Source organism: Delphinus delphis, chromosome 10, assembly GCF_949987515.2.
Source record: "Delphinus delphis chromosome 10, mDelDel1.2, whole genome shotgun sequence".
Lineage (NCBI taxonomy): Eukaryota > Metazoa > Chordata > Mammalia > Artiodactyla > Delphinidae > Delphinus > Delphinus delphis.
The window spans coordinates 63,132,047-63,145,992 of NC_082692.2; positions in this window are offsets into that span (position 1 = coordinate 63,132,047).

Genomic DNA, 13,946 nt, shown 5'->3' on the forward strand with positions numbered 1-13,946 from the left:
CTGGGCACTGCAACAAAGAGTAGCCCCGCTCGCCCCAACTAGAGAAAGCCAGCGTGTAGCAATGAAGACCCAACGCAGCCAAAAATAAATAAATAAATAAGGGAATGTAGTTATTTATTTTTAAAATTTTTAAATAATTTATTTAAAAGTTTATTTACTTAAATTTTTTTAATAAATTTATTTATTTAAAAAATTTTAAATACATTTATTTTAAAAAATTTTAAATATATTTATTTATTTATTTTTGACTGCTTTGGGTCTTCATTGCTACACGCGAGCTTTCTCTAGTTGCAGAGAGCGGAGGCTACTCTGCTGCGGTGCACGGGCTTCTCCTTGTGGTGGCTTCTCTTGTTGCTGAGCATGGGCTCTAGGCACATGGGCTTTAGTAGTTGTGGCGTGCAGGCTCAGTAGTTGTGCTGCATGGGCTTAATTGCTCCGTGGCATGTGGGATCTTCCCGGAGCAGGGCTCAAACCCGTGTCCCCTGCACTGGCAGGCGGATTCCCAACCACTGCACCACCAGGGATAAATTCCCTCTTTTAAGCTGCCTGCACATTTCTCTTATTCACAAAGAAGGTTACAAATAATATGGATTAAAAGGAGATTTCAGAGTCTGCATCAGGGAATGGGGCTGTTCTTTAGAGACAGGGCCTCCCACATCACCTGTAAAGTCTGCTGGGACCTGAGGCCCCAGATGTGAGCAATGCTCTAGAATGCCAAGTTACACCTCTAGGGGAAAGCATCAGTCTGAGAAATTAGGTACTGGGTTACTTACTGGGAGGAAAGCACCCAGAATCCACTCAACTCAAGGACTAAATTCTGCAAAAAAAAAACGCTCCCAGTTCTATCTCAAGGGCAGCCTCATAACCTGGGGTCTCCAGAGCAGTCCCGATTTCAAATGTGCTGCCAATATCTGATCCCGTGTCACCATTTTTGGTGAAGAAATGTGGTCATCATAAATATACTCCAACAGGAGTCCAAGAATTTTTCAAAGACATCTCTCTTAGATTCTCTTTGCTCAGCAAGTTAAGTACTATGCACTCACTGGATAAAGGATTTAGTGATCAGGAAGCTACTGGATGGGGGAGCACATATTCCACAGGGAGCAGGGAGCTGGTGCTGTTTGTTTTGAAGCCAGAAAGCCCCTACTGTGTTGGGCTAACTTTCCATATAACATATTAACTATACAGAAAGAGAATTCTACTGTGCATAATTCTGGCTAGGTAACCTTAGTCAAGTTATTTAAGATGTGAGCTTCAGTTTCCTCATCTTTATAATACAGTTAATAATTATCTTCCTCATAAGTAAAATACAGTGCCTGACACATAGTAAGTTATGGTAGGCAAACAGATGGTGCAAATGGTGGTGCAAAACAACTGAATAGATTGCTAAGCTTCTAAGAATGATAATTTCTAGAATTACAAATGGGCTTCAAGTGAGTGCACTTAAAGGCTGTTCTTACATTTAAAATTTCAAAATCAAAGCATTCCTTCTTCTAAGATTTTTCCGGAAGGCTTCTCCACCCCCACCCCCATCTTCCACCACCCCCCAATCTCATTATTTCCATAAATGTTGCCCCATTCATCCTGTTACTCAGATTAAAACGTAGTCACCCCATCTCCTCTCCTTCTCTTAAACCTTCCATCTAAGCCACTCACAAATCCTGCCAGTTCTACCTTCAAAATTCACAAGGTTTAGAATCAGACCACTACACCCTAGTTCAAGGGTCACAGTAATTTTAACACAATTAAAACTTATCATCTTTATACTGCTTAATTTATAAGCGAAGGTCAGAGTCTCCCACCCTCCCCAAGGTCACCTCCTCCAGGCAGTTGCTGCCCCCTTTCCATGAACGATGGCTCACGCAGGGTGGGTACAAGGGAGCTGGGTTGATGGGTTGTAGGTCACTCAGAAAGCTTGGTGGAAGTGGTACTTTTTAAATGGAGTGTGAAACACAGAAGGAATTCTATTTCCAGGTCACTGCTCAGATATTCTGGAGCACTACCTCCTCAGGACACTTTTTAGATACTGTAAAAGTGGTTATCTTAGGACCCTCTGTTCTGATGTCTATCTGGTCTTCGAAATGGGGGATAGAGACTTGGCAGAAATCTTGGCTGATTCCATGCTGGTCTCCACCCAGCAGAAAGAATGACGAATTCATGGTCAAGGAGGTGATGAGTGGGAAGAAGAGGTTTTGGACTTGGAGGTCCCATTTCCATAGGGAGAGGTATTATGGGTGTGCTGGCAGGTGAAACAGTCTGTGAATGTCTCATCTCTGAGTATTAAAAAGGGATGTCTCTCCTTGGAAATACCCAAGTGTTGCTGACTGGGTGGGGCTCTATCCTATTCCCAGGCTGAATATGCCCTGAAGAAATTTTTATTGATTGGTGTGTTTTAGTTTAGTGTTTTTGTAAAGCACATCAATGTAAGCAGAATGAAATTCCTCTTTTAGGATTGATCATAAAATCAGCTTGTCATGTCTGCCTATATGGATGTAACTCATCACTTTTAAAGCTCCAATGGAATTCTCTTCTAGGAAAAACATGTGTTTTTGGAACCTTGTTTAGTCCTTGAAAATAACAGATGTATGCCATAGGATTCGTTTGTTTAAGGTCAAAAAAGAGCCTTAGGGGATGAATCAGGCCTTGAAACTCAGCTCTCAATCCATTCTTCCCCAGTGGCTTGGTGTCCTCTCAGAGATCTGAATAGTCCTAGTTGTTGTTCCTTGGAAATGAGCAGACCCTGCTTGCTCTTCTCTAATCTATGGAAAGGTCACCAGGATAATGCATCCACTAGGCTGGAGACCAGCTTTGGGAGAACTTGAGAAAGGCAACGGGAGAAGACCATGAAAGGAAGGTTCCAGCTACACAGTATGGCTATGGGGAAAGGGTAAGATAAGTTAGGGCCAGAAAGACCCAGGACCCACCTCAGGGGGCTCAGAGGCTGAATGTGAAGGCAGAAACCTTGGCATCTGGTACAGCCCTAGGATCTGGAACAACACTATATGTTATGAGACACGAAACTTATCTGTTGGATGAATTGACCGGAGGGTTTGCACAAACACACTGCTCTATGAGAAACTCCTCAACAATACCCCATTCACAGCAGGGCAGAGGAGACGGAACAGTTGTCACCCCAGGCTTACTTCCTCCCCCTTTTAGCAGAGAACTAGCTCAGCTTGTCTGAATTAGTCCACATAAAACAGGCTGATGTCAGTGGCTAAGCTTCACAGGCTTCTTTTTACAAGGGCACTTCCTGACCAGGAAGATTTCATAATTTCGTAATTGTCCAAGTGTTTCCATTCGGCCTATAAAATGAAGGGCATTACAGGGGTGTGGTGCTTCTGGAACCTTCTCACATGTGCCCAGTCCATCTGTGCCAGGCCTGAGCCCACCTCTAGGTGTGCTCTGTGGCTTCTCTGCTGGTAGTTTCTCCCTAATAAACATAATTGTATATGTATGCCCTGAGTCACTTTACTGATGGGTGGTCCCTGCCCCTTGTTCATGACAGTGGCCCCATTCAGATCCTCCCAGCCCCAGAAGGCTATCTTAGAGGACAGCTCCAGAGTCTACGGAAGACTTAGGACAAGAGGAGGGAGGGATACAAAGAAGGCAGAAAATGAACCGAGGGAAGTAAAACCCACAAACGAGAGAGATAGAATAGTTTTTTGGAAAGAATCATGCAAAGGGTTTAGAAGAATTTATTCCTGATCTAATACATCTGACTGACAGGCCAGCCAAATGCATTTCATTTGATTCACACAGCAGTTAATTAAGCCAACTGTGAAGGGGACCTCAAGCTGCAGGATGAAACTCTCCTACAGTATTGACTCAACCATGTACCCCAGGGTCCAGGATCCCACCAGCTGAACAAATCCCACCAACCATGACGGATTTGTACTCTAGAAAGCCAGGTGGCTTTCCCCTTAAGTCTCCATATTGACCTTTCCTCTTGGCCCGAGGCATTAATCCAGATGGGCAGGGTGTATTAGTGACTGCAGACCCCACTTTCTCCTGTAAGGAGGAAGCCTAGGCAGATTCTGTCATCCGTAACAACCGTGGCCTGTGAGCTGAGGCTGCCCTGAATGCCTTCCAGAGCCGAGGTGGTGTCGTTGGTCACTTCAGCTGAAATCAGGGACAAATTTTCACACCACCTTTTCTAATTGGACGATTCCCATTGCGGGGAAAATGCCCTCAGGGTGCACATACATAGTGAGTAGCCTCATTTTGAAGAGCTCTTGGCAGTTGTCTGAGGGCTACAGGAGCCACTGGTGGTGTTTCTTTAAGCACTCAAAGGTCTCTTATGACACCCCCAAGATACAAGTCACCTACAGGCCTGATAGGATGGAGACAGGTGTCTGTATCCAACAGAACCATGAAAGATTAAGTCTTTCCCTTCTCTGAGTTTCCCCAGCATACTTGGAGAGGTGTGTATAGCCTTTGATCCCTCTTGGGGAAAGGGAGACCTCTGCCCCGCTCCTAAGAATCTTTCTCCTTAAAGGAGCTTCAGTGAGGACAGAGGGGGATGGAGGGATCAATATCATGTCTCACTGAAATGCAAATCAGAACTACTATGAGGTATTACCTCACACCAGTTAGAATGGGCATCATCAGAAAATCTACAAATAATAAATGCTGGAGAGGGTGTGGAGAAAAGGGAACCCTCTTACACTGTTGGTGGGAATGTAAATTGATACAGCCACTATAAAGAACAGTATGGAGGGTCCTTAAAAAACTAAAAATAGAATTACCATATAACCCAGCAATCCCACTACTGGGCATATACCCAAAGAAAACCATAATTCAAAAAGACACATGCACCCCAATGTTCATTGCAGCACTATTTACAATAGCCAGGTCATGGAAGCAATCTAAATGTCCATCAACAGACGAATGGATAAAGAAGATGTGGTACACATATACAGCAGAATATTACTCAGCCATAAAAAGGAACGAAATTGGGTCATTTGTAGAGACGTGAATGGACCTAGAGACTGTCATACAGAGTGAAGTAAGTCAGAAAGAGAAAAACAAATATCGTATATTAAAGCATATTTGTGGAATCTAGAAAAATGGTACAGATGAACCAGTTTGCAAGGTAGAGAACAAACGTATGGACACCAAGGGGGGAAAAGGGGGATGGGATGAATTGGCAGATGGGGATTAACTTATATACACTAATATGCCTAAAATAGATAAATAATGAGAACCTGCTATATAGCACAGGGAACTCTACTTTGCTGTACAGTAGAAACTAACACAACATTGTAAAACAACTATACTCCACTTAAAAAAAAAAAAAGCATGTCTCATTGATTTACTCCTGGTTTGCTCGTTTCCTGTGGTGGCAATCTCGGTGCTTTATTAACATTATTTTTGTAGACTTTTTAATTCTATGTTTTCTGATGGATTCTTGGATGAAAGACTCAAGTAACATACACTGATTATCAAGTGCATAATTTATAAGCAGAAATTTAGGTGTATAATATGTAAGAGACACAAAGGACTTGAAGCAGTATAGGTAGACAGATGTAAGTTAATAAAAGTGAGCCTGTCTTATTATGTCAGTTTATGACAGATAACATTAAAACCTGGAATAACTGTGTGCCTACTTTTAAAGGAATTTTGTGTTATTTTAACTCAGTGCTTAAATTTGGGGCTCTGGAATGAATTAACAATTTTCCACTGAAATTAAACTTAATTATGCTTTTAACTTAGGAGAATTTGCCCCAAATGATGTTTATGGTTTTTTTCCTCTTCTGATCTTTATGTTATAAGCATTTTCAAATTTAAAGTATAATGAATATGCATATATATGTGATCAAAATTTTAACTGCTAACATTTGCCATGTTTGCTTCACTTATTACTGTTCCGCAAATGTTTTTGAAAGTAAATTACAGATATATTGACATTTCATTCCTTAGGTTTCTCTGAAAACTTCTCTGAAAATATGACATTTTCCCATATAACTAGTAAAAAATTATCACACCTAACAAAACCAACAGTCATTCCTTAAACTTATCTAATCCTCAGTAAAAACATGTTTCTCAAGAATAAATTACTCACCTAAGGTGGGGAAACATTGTGATCCGGGACATAACCTGAAAATATAATATTTATATCTCTAAGAATCTATAATAGTTTCCCTGTGAAAAGAAACAAAATAGCTCCCTTACACATAGGAAATGATAAGTGACAGAAGTTTTCATTTTCTCCAAAAACCTTTAGACAGCATCAATGGAAAATTGTAAATTTCATTGCTATTGTCTGAATGTGCATCAGGATGGACAATATGTCCAAAATTCCCAAAGGGGACTCCTTTTCTTGGGAATCAGTAGGAGTCCCTGAACTGGAGACACTGCACATCTTTTCTCTTCTTGTCAGATACACACCAGTGTGTGAGGTGTCCAGATCATCAGTACTCAAACCCAAATCAAAACCACTGTCTCCCAAAGAAAGTGACTTCCCTACCTTATCAAGACCCACTGAGGATGGCTCTGGCCTGCACTGCTCTGTGCTTCTCTGTTCTCACAGCTGTGGTCCTTGGGGTCTCTGGGAAGCACAGAGACACTCCCATCATCAAGGCCAACATCCAACCCACAGCTACATCCTGCTCACCTCCCTCTTCCTGGGTTCCCTCTGTTTCTTACTCTCCATTGGCCTTCCCAACACAGGCATTTGCATACCTCAGCAAACAACATTTGCATTTGTGTTTACTGTGGCTATTTCCACTGTTTTGGGTAAAATCATTTCTGTGGTTTTGGCTTTCAAAACAAAGGGAAAAGGATGAAGCAGTGGTTGATATCAGGAGCACCTGACTCTGTCCTTCCCATCTGTGCCTTGATCCAAGTCACTATCTAGAACCAGATTGGGACTCTCTCCTCCTTTCATTGAAATAAACACACACTCTGACCCTACACACATCACTGGTTGCATTAAGGGCTCTGTCACTGCCTTCTACTGTGTCCTGGGATATATGGGATCCTTGACCCTGGGGAGCACTGCTGTGGCTTTCTGGGCCAGGAATCTACCTGACACCTTCAATGAAGCCAAGTTCAAGCACGCTGGTGTTCTGCAGTGTCTGGGTCACATCCTTCCCTGTCTATCACAGCACCATGGTGGCCATGGAGATCTTTTCCATCTCGGCCTCCAGTGCAGGACTACTAGGCTGAATCTTTGCCCCCAAGTGCTATATTAGTCTTCTGCTGAGTCCTGATAAGAACATCTTGCAAGGGATAAGGAGTAAAACAGGTCCTAGAGCCAATAAGCATTCCAAAGATTTAACTCATTGCTCTCAAATAGACGAGTAACAGACACATGAAGATGAATCACCACTTTTATAGAGACAGTGAATCAAAGCCAAATTTATAATTTCTCTTTCTCAATTAACAAAGATTTTTTCCTATGTTCTCTAGTATACCAGGGGCACAGCCATGCTCAGTCAGCAGTTCCTGAAACTTCAAGGTCATCTTGGATATTCTGCTCACCAACATTAGATCTATTATCTATTTACAAGAACTTCATTTTACCCTCCACTTCTTGAATGAATTTTCTAGCCTATGCACTGATAGTTGGTACAGTCTACCAGGTGGTCTACTATTTTAATTTGGTCCCCAAAACCATTAGGCAGCATCAACAGGAGTTCATGCTCATCCTTAACTAAAATGGTCTTTCACATACTAATTTGGGGACTTATTCTGCTATCTCTTCTTCTAATATATTTAGTTTTATTTTTACCTTTTAACTATTCAGTTTATCTGGTGCTTGTTTTTGTGGTCTGTGGAGGAAGCTACACCATCCCTTTTTATGAGACAGAACTGGAGGGTATGTGGTTTGTTACCTGCCCTGAGTGAGTTGGGTCTACATGACCAGAAAGGTCTAAAGTGAAAGGCTGAAGAGGGTTTGGGGCCAAAAGCCCCAACTCTGGGGAGGCCCTACATGATGACAGGGTACTTTATAAGTTGAAGATGTCACAAGCAAGGAGAGAATAGAATCTTAGCTTCCTGGGAGCCTGGGAATCCTGTGGGGTCTGTGCCATCCAGGGGCCAGTTATAGGACACACAAGATTAGAGACACACAGAGGCTCATCAGAGGGAAGAATTTCCTGCATGTCAGAGCCACCCAGCATGAGAGATAGAGGCGGGAGAGATGGGATCTGCCCTGAGCGCACACTGCCCACCATCTGGAGTGACAGGAACATGCAGGACGTGAGGGAGTTGGAGGGAGTCTCTGAATTAGCCCAGGGCAGGGAGGATGAAACCTCACCAGTTATATTAACAAAGAGGATTTAATATAAAAGCATTAACCAGTTATGTGCTTTTTATTGCTGCGAGAGCAAATGGTCACAAATTTGGTCACTTCAAACAACACAAATGCATTCTCTTTCAGTTCTGTAGGTTAGAAATCCAACACGGCTCTCACTGGGCTGTGTTCCTGTCTGGAAGCTCTAGGAGAGAATCCATTTCTTTGCCTTTTCCAGTTTCTAGAGTCCCTCACATTCCCGTGCTCCAACACTGCCGTCTCCCGGGCCATTCCTCAGTGGTCACATCTCCCTCTGATTCTCTTCTGCCTCCCTCCTCAACTTCTAAGGACCCACATAATTAGATTGAACCCACCCAGATAACCCAGGACCAGCTCCCCATTGCAAGGTCCTCAACTTAACCACATTTACAGAGTCCCTTCTGCCATGTAAGGTGACCTATTCTCAGCTTCCAGGGATTAGGCTGTGGACATCTTCGGAGAACAATTATTCTGCCTACCACACCCAGCAACTGAAGAACTAAAAAGGCAAAAAAAAGAATGCTCGAACAGTTATATAAAGCAGCTTCCTCTCCCTAGGGCTGGAGGAAGAAATGGGAGAGGCTAAAGATATGAAAATATAGAAACTTGGAAGACGGGCCCTATGGGGAGGGAACCCAGAACTCTGAGAAGGGGGTGCCTCCCTCGGGCAGCAAGAAAAGAACTGCTGTCCCTCACAAGGTGGAGGAACCTATGTTTCTGAGGCAGAAGCTATCACTGTGTGCTGGATTTGTAACTCCAATCAGAAGGTTGTCTTAACAGGGAAAAAAGGCACACTCCATGGGGCTGTGGCCCTCTATGCTCCTGATGAGATCTCTGGCCGCTCCTCTCCAGGCAAGGATAGTGCTTTAGGCTGTCCTTTTTAGGTTACAAAGGTGCCGTTTCAGCCAACACTGGCCCTACCACGTGCTTGAAACTAACCTGTGTTGTTTCACTTGGTGGACATTCCACACACCCAGGTAGCTGACCCTGCTGAATAATGCCTTGCGGAAATAGAGGTTTTAGGATGAGAACTACTTCTCCTTACTGTGAGGGATGCTGCCATTGGGGAAAGGCCACAGTCAGGACAATGACATTGGGACTGGTGCCCAACAGGTGCCCTCCAGGCTCCCCGGCCCAGCCACATGGTAGCAGTAAAGCAGTTTAGAAGACAAGGGTGGACGGGGAAGGAGATCACCACACACTGACTAAAAAGCTGTGGACGCAGAAGTGCTTAAAGAAAGCAACCAGCAGGCTGTACAGACTGCCTCCCGCTCAGGCCAATTGTCCTAAAGAGCCTTTCCAATGACAGTGTGGGGGACTGAGATACGCAACCTGGAGCCTGGGGCAGAAGGAAGTTGACACGCAGCAAAGGCGACCCCTGGTGTTTTGAGTGGCAGTTGCCTGACAGTCACGGCTCAGCATACCCCATGTGAGGGCCAATTCACTTGGCTTCTAACTGGGCATAGGTGGACGATGAGAGACCAGCTCCCCTTGTGTTGCTCCTCCCCGGCACATGTGTTATGGGATAAAGTGGGCCCTGCCCAGCAAGCACCTGTTATTAAATGAAACTGGTACATCCAAGAAAGAAGTAAACCAGCCATCAATGGACTCTCTCACCTGCATGAATGGGTGAACCTCAGACGTGGGGTCTTCAGTACACCAAGGTACCAGAGGATGCCTGGGCCCGACGCACAGTCAGCCCAGTTATATTAAACGGTCCACTGTGGCTGGGCAGCCACAGGAAAAAGCCAAAGCATGTAGAAAGGAAAAAACTCTGCCCGTGGACAGAGATGCAGACTGGTGCTTGTCCTGGAAGACACCCACTGAACACATCTCGTCACATTTTCACCGGCTTGCAGCCAGTAGCCAATGGACATCAGTGTAGCACCTGACAACCGAACAACCGGGATCGAATCCCAGCCCCTTAGGGACAAACGCCGTGGCAGCAGACTGCACAGGACCCATGCACTCTGTCCATGACCCATGGAAAAGGATGCTTTGGCAATGAACATCATTGGAACCGACATGCTGACCAATTCTGCATCACACAGGTAAAGACCACAGCCACCCGGATACATCATCACAAAGGGCATGGCACTGCCAGCACCTGAGGCCAAGGAAGCCTGGCTAATGTGCCTGACTGGCAGCTCCACCGGCAAGTGACAAAGGGAACTCTGGGGTGCACGGTCCAGTGCACTAGACCTGGCCAGTCCTGGCAAATAGACTCTAGAAACCCTTTACCCTTGTCCCAGGGGTACCACCGGGTGTTGACTACAGTGAGACCCTTTCTGGGTACAACACAACAATTCCCACTCGCAGAGCCAACGCAGGCCATACCATCTGAGAACTCCTAAATGTGCTGCTGCATATTTGAACTCCCTGAACACGTCCAGTCAGACGGTGATGCCACCCTCATGGTCACGCGTGCCAACAGCAGACAACTATCTGGCACTCATGGGACCTTTCACGTTAACGAGCCTTCTCCCGCTTCCCTTTTCCCCTCCTGTGCCCACCTTCAGCTCTGCTCTGCCCCCACAGGTCCCGTAGCCTGGTTTCCTGAAGGCAGTAGTGATGGTCTGGGACGAGGTTGCCAAAACATTCTGAGATGACAAGCCTGGGGCTTCCCTTACCTCATGCCTATGCTTGCTGGATCGGGCAATTGTGGACATCGCTGATAATGAGCATGAGTGTGAGGTGACAGCTCCTAAGGTGGTCCTGCCAGCATGGCCACCACGTTCAGGGATGCCACATAGCAATCTCCTAGGGATGAATCCAGCCGGAGTAAGAAATGGCGAGGACTTCTCAAAGCGTAAAGTCCCTGTGCTGCAGGGACAGGTCATACATATACTGACCGTGCGGCCGAGAAAGGACAGCTGCTCCGCTGGTGGGGAAGGGGCACCTCGGACTCCTGAAGGTCAGAGACGTTGGGGAGGGGGGCATTAGCAACTTGGCTCTCACCTGCAGGACACCTGGCCCAGCCTGTCATCTCAGAATGCTTTGGCAACCTCATCCCAGACCATCACCACTGCCTTCGATCTAAGTCCTGGACACCCACTCTCGGGACACTCTGAACTGACGACTATTGACTGGGGAGGCAGGATGGCCTCCAACAAAATGACAAAATAAGATTAATTTTCTAGATGCTGATACGATCTCCCTTAGCGTCATCTTATTACTGCTGGTGCCCTGTGGTCTCCCTCTACTGTCAGAACAAGAACAAAACCAAACTTCTCTTGTGTGCTTCCTACAGACCATAGCTAGTGCTCTACACTGAACTGATTGCTGGATCTGTCACCTCCCACCTGGTCCTGCTGACGGGACCACCTCCCCCTCTCCCGGCTCTTGCCAGCCCCCCTTGGATCTGAGGGGGCAAGCCTCATCCAGGGGCACATGCGGAGGTGGCTTTGGGAGAGACTTGCCCATCTCGAAGCACCTCCTGTGCATGTGGGGAGAGGGGAGGTGGCCCCGACTCCTGGGCTCTAGCTCACCCCCCGGGTGGAGCTTGCACTCTGGAGTGAGGCTGTCTAGGTTCGGTCCCCATCCTGACCTAGCCGCTCAGTCCTGTGTTTCTCCAGGAGCAGAACATATGCTCCTCCGCTCCAGGTCTCCTCCTCCTTCCTGGATGGCAGAACAATAGTGCCTAGCAGCAACCTTCCTTACACACAGCGCAGAGGACTCAGTTAGGGGAAGGACTTGGCCGAGGTCATGGACAGATCAAGGCCTTGGCAGCCTGGTCCCCATCCCTGGTTCTTGCTCACGGTGAGATAAAAGCCAGAGCTCACTTCTGCACAACTCTTGACCAAGCCAACCAGGAAAGCCCCGACCTGCACTAGGACCCTGAGCTGACCTGAACCTGACCTTGACTCTCACTCTCACTTCAATCCTAACCCCTAACCCGAACCTGACACTGACCCTGACTCTGACCTTGACCCTAACCCTGAACTTATTCCTTCCCCAGTGCCCACAGGAGGGCAGTCCCTGCCATTCGCTGACCCCACAGTAAGCAGCCATCCCTCTGGGAGCCCCGACAGGTGTGGCCATGTGGCCCTCACTCAGGTCCCTGCTCGGGTTACATAGCATTGCTCAGACTGCTCTCTCACCCCCCACCCCGACTCCTTCCAGCATCTCTGGGGCTGCTGTGGGCAAGGGGCCGCCCAGACTGTGCACTAGCTCCCAGCACCCTCAGGGGTGGTCTGAATAAAGAGACTTGGTCAGAACTCAGATCCAGCTCCCCATTCTCTCGGCCTAGCATGCACAGTGAGCCGTGTGCCTGGCGAACTGGGGGGAAGCAGGCACCCACCAGTCACACACCAGTAACGTGATGAGGCCAGGGAAGGGGCCCTGGAGAAGGGCTGGGGAGCAGGGAGACTCCTGCCCCGGGACACGGGGCTTCATGAGAGCTGGGCCTGCGAGGATGGAGCAGCCTGGGACCCAGTGGAACTGGAGAAGGACATTTCTAGGGGACAGAACAAGGAGGGGCAGGAGCTGGAGAGCAGGAGGTGGCAGCAGATAGGTTTGACTGTTGAAGGGAAGTAAAGGGTGGGGGGAAGCAGGGGTTGAGAGGTTGCATGAGCGACTGCATGCAGGACCAGGACTGCATTGGGGGAGAAAAGTGGGGGGTTGGGCCGTGTGACTCGGACACATCTGCTCACTGAGAGGCCATTTAATAACTCTCAGGTGTCTCTGTCTTTCTCAGCCCCAAGTCCAGGTCCTTGAGGGCAGGGCCAGTGTGGCTCTTTGTAGCCTGTCAGAACGCCGTCAGTGAAAATCATCTCCCTTGGCCTCTCTCCTCTCTGGCCCTGGTGATCATGAAGTCCTGATTGAGATTGACTGTGAAGAATTTTACCACTTCCTCACGATCACTGCTGAAAGCAGAATTCTCATCCTGGAGAAGAGATGGGGACCAGAAAGACAGAGCGCAGAGGCTGCTTTTGACATCATCCGGATCACCCGAGGCGCTAGAGTTCCTGGTTCCCAACCAGACTCACAGAGTGGATACCAGTGCTCTCACTGCAGCGAAGGGGCTCCTGCAGCAGCCGGGGGAGGCCATCACTGGAGCGGGGACTCGCCTGCCCGCAGGTGGCCATCCCCATCAGCCTCCCCAGGCACCCACACGGCAGGGGGTTACCTGGCTCCAGGTATCTCTTCTGTAAATGAAGAACTGACCTCAGCTGTCAATTCGCTGTCTAATTCGAAGGCCCCTGCTGGCTTTATGGTTGTGCTGAAAGGGTCTGACACAACAGCCCGAGCTGCCCCGGGAATCTCCTGAAGCCCTGTCCAGGGGCCCCAGTTCAGTAGGTGTTGGGGAGGCCCAGCAAGAGGATGGGTGAAAGGTCCTGGTGAATCTGCACTGCGGTGAGCGTGCACTGATCCTGATGGAGCCGGGGAGTGTGCGGTGCTCTCTGGAGTGAGGCTGCGGCATAGCACTAACTCAGGGCTGCCCTTGGGCAAGGCTGTTGTCACTTGTCAAGGGACAAGAACTACCTGACAACTGTTGGAGAGTTGCCATAGTCCTGGGTGAGGTGCATGCCCACGGCAGCCTGGATATCCTTACCTTTCCTCAGTTCAACCCTCTTCCAGGGACTCTGCTGGGACACCACAGGAGTGTCTGGCAAAACCAGAGCCCAGGACCTTTCTCCATTCAAGCTGCCACATTTGGCGGAACAGC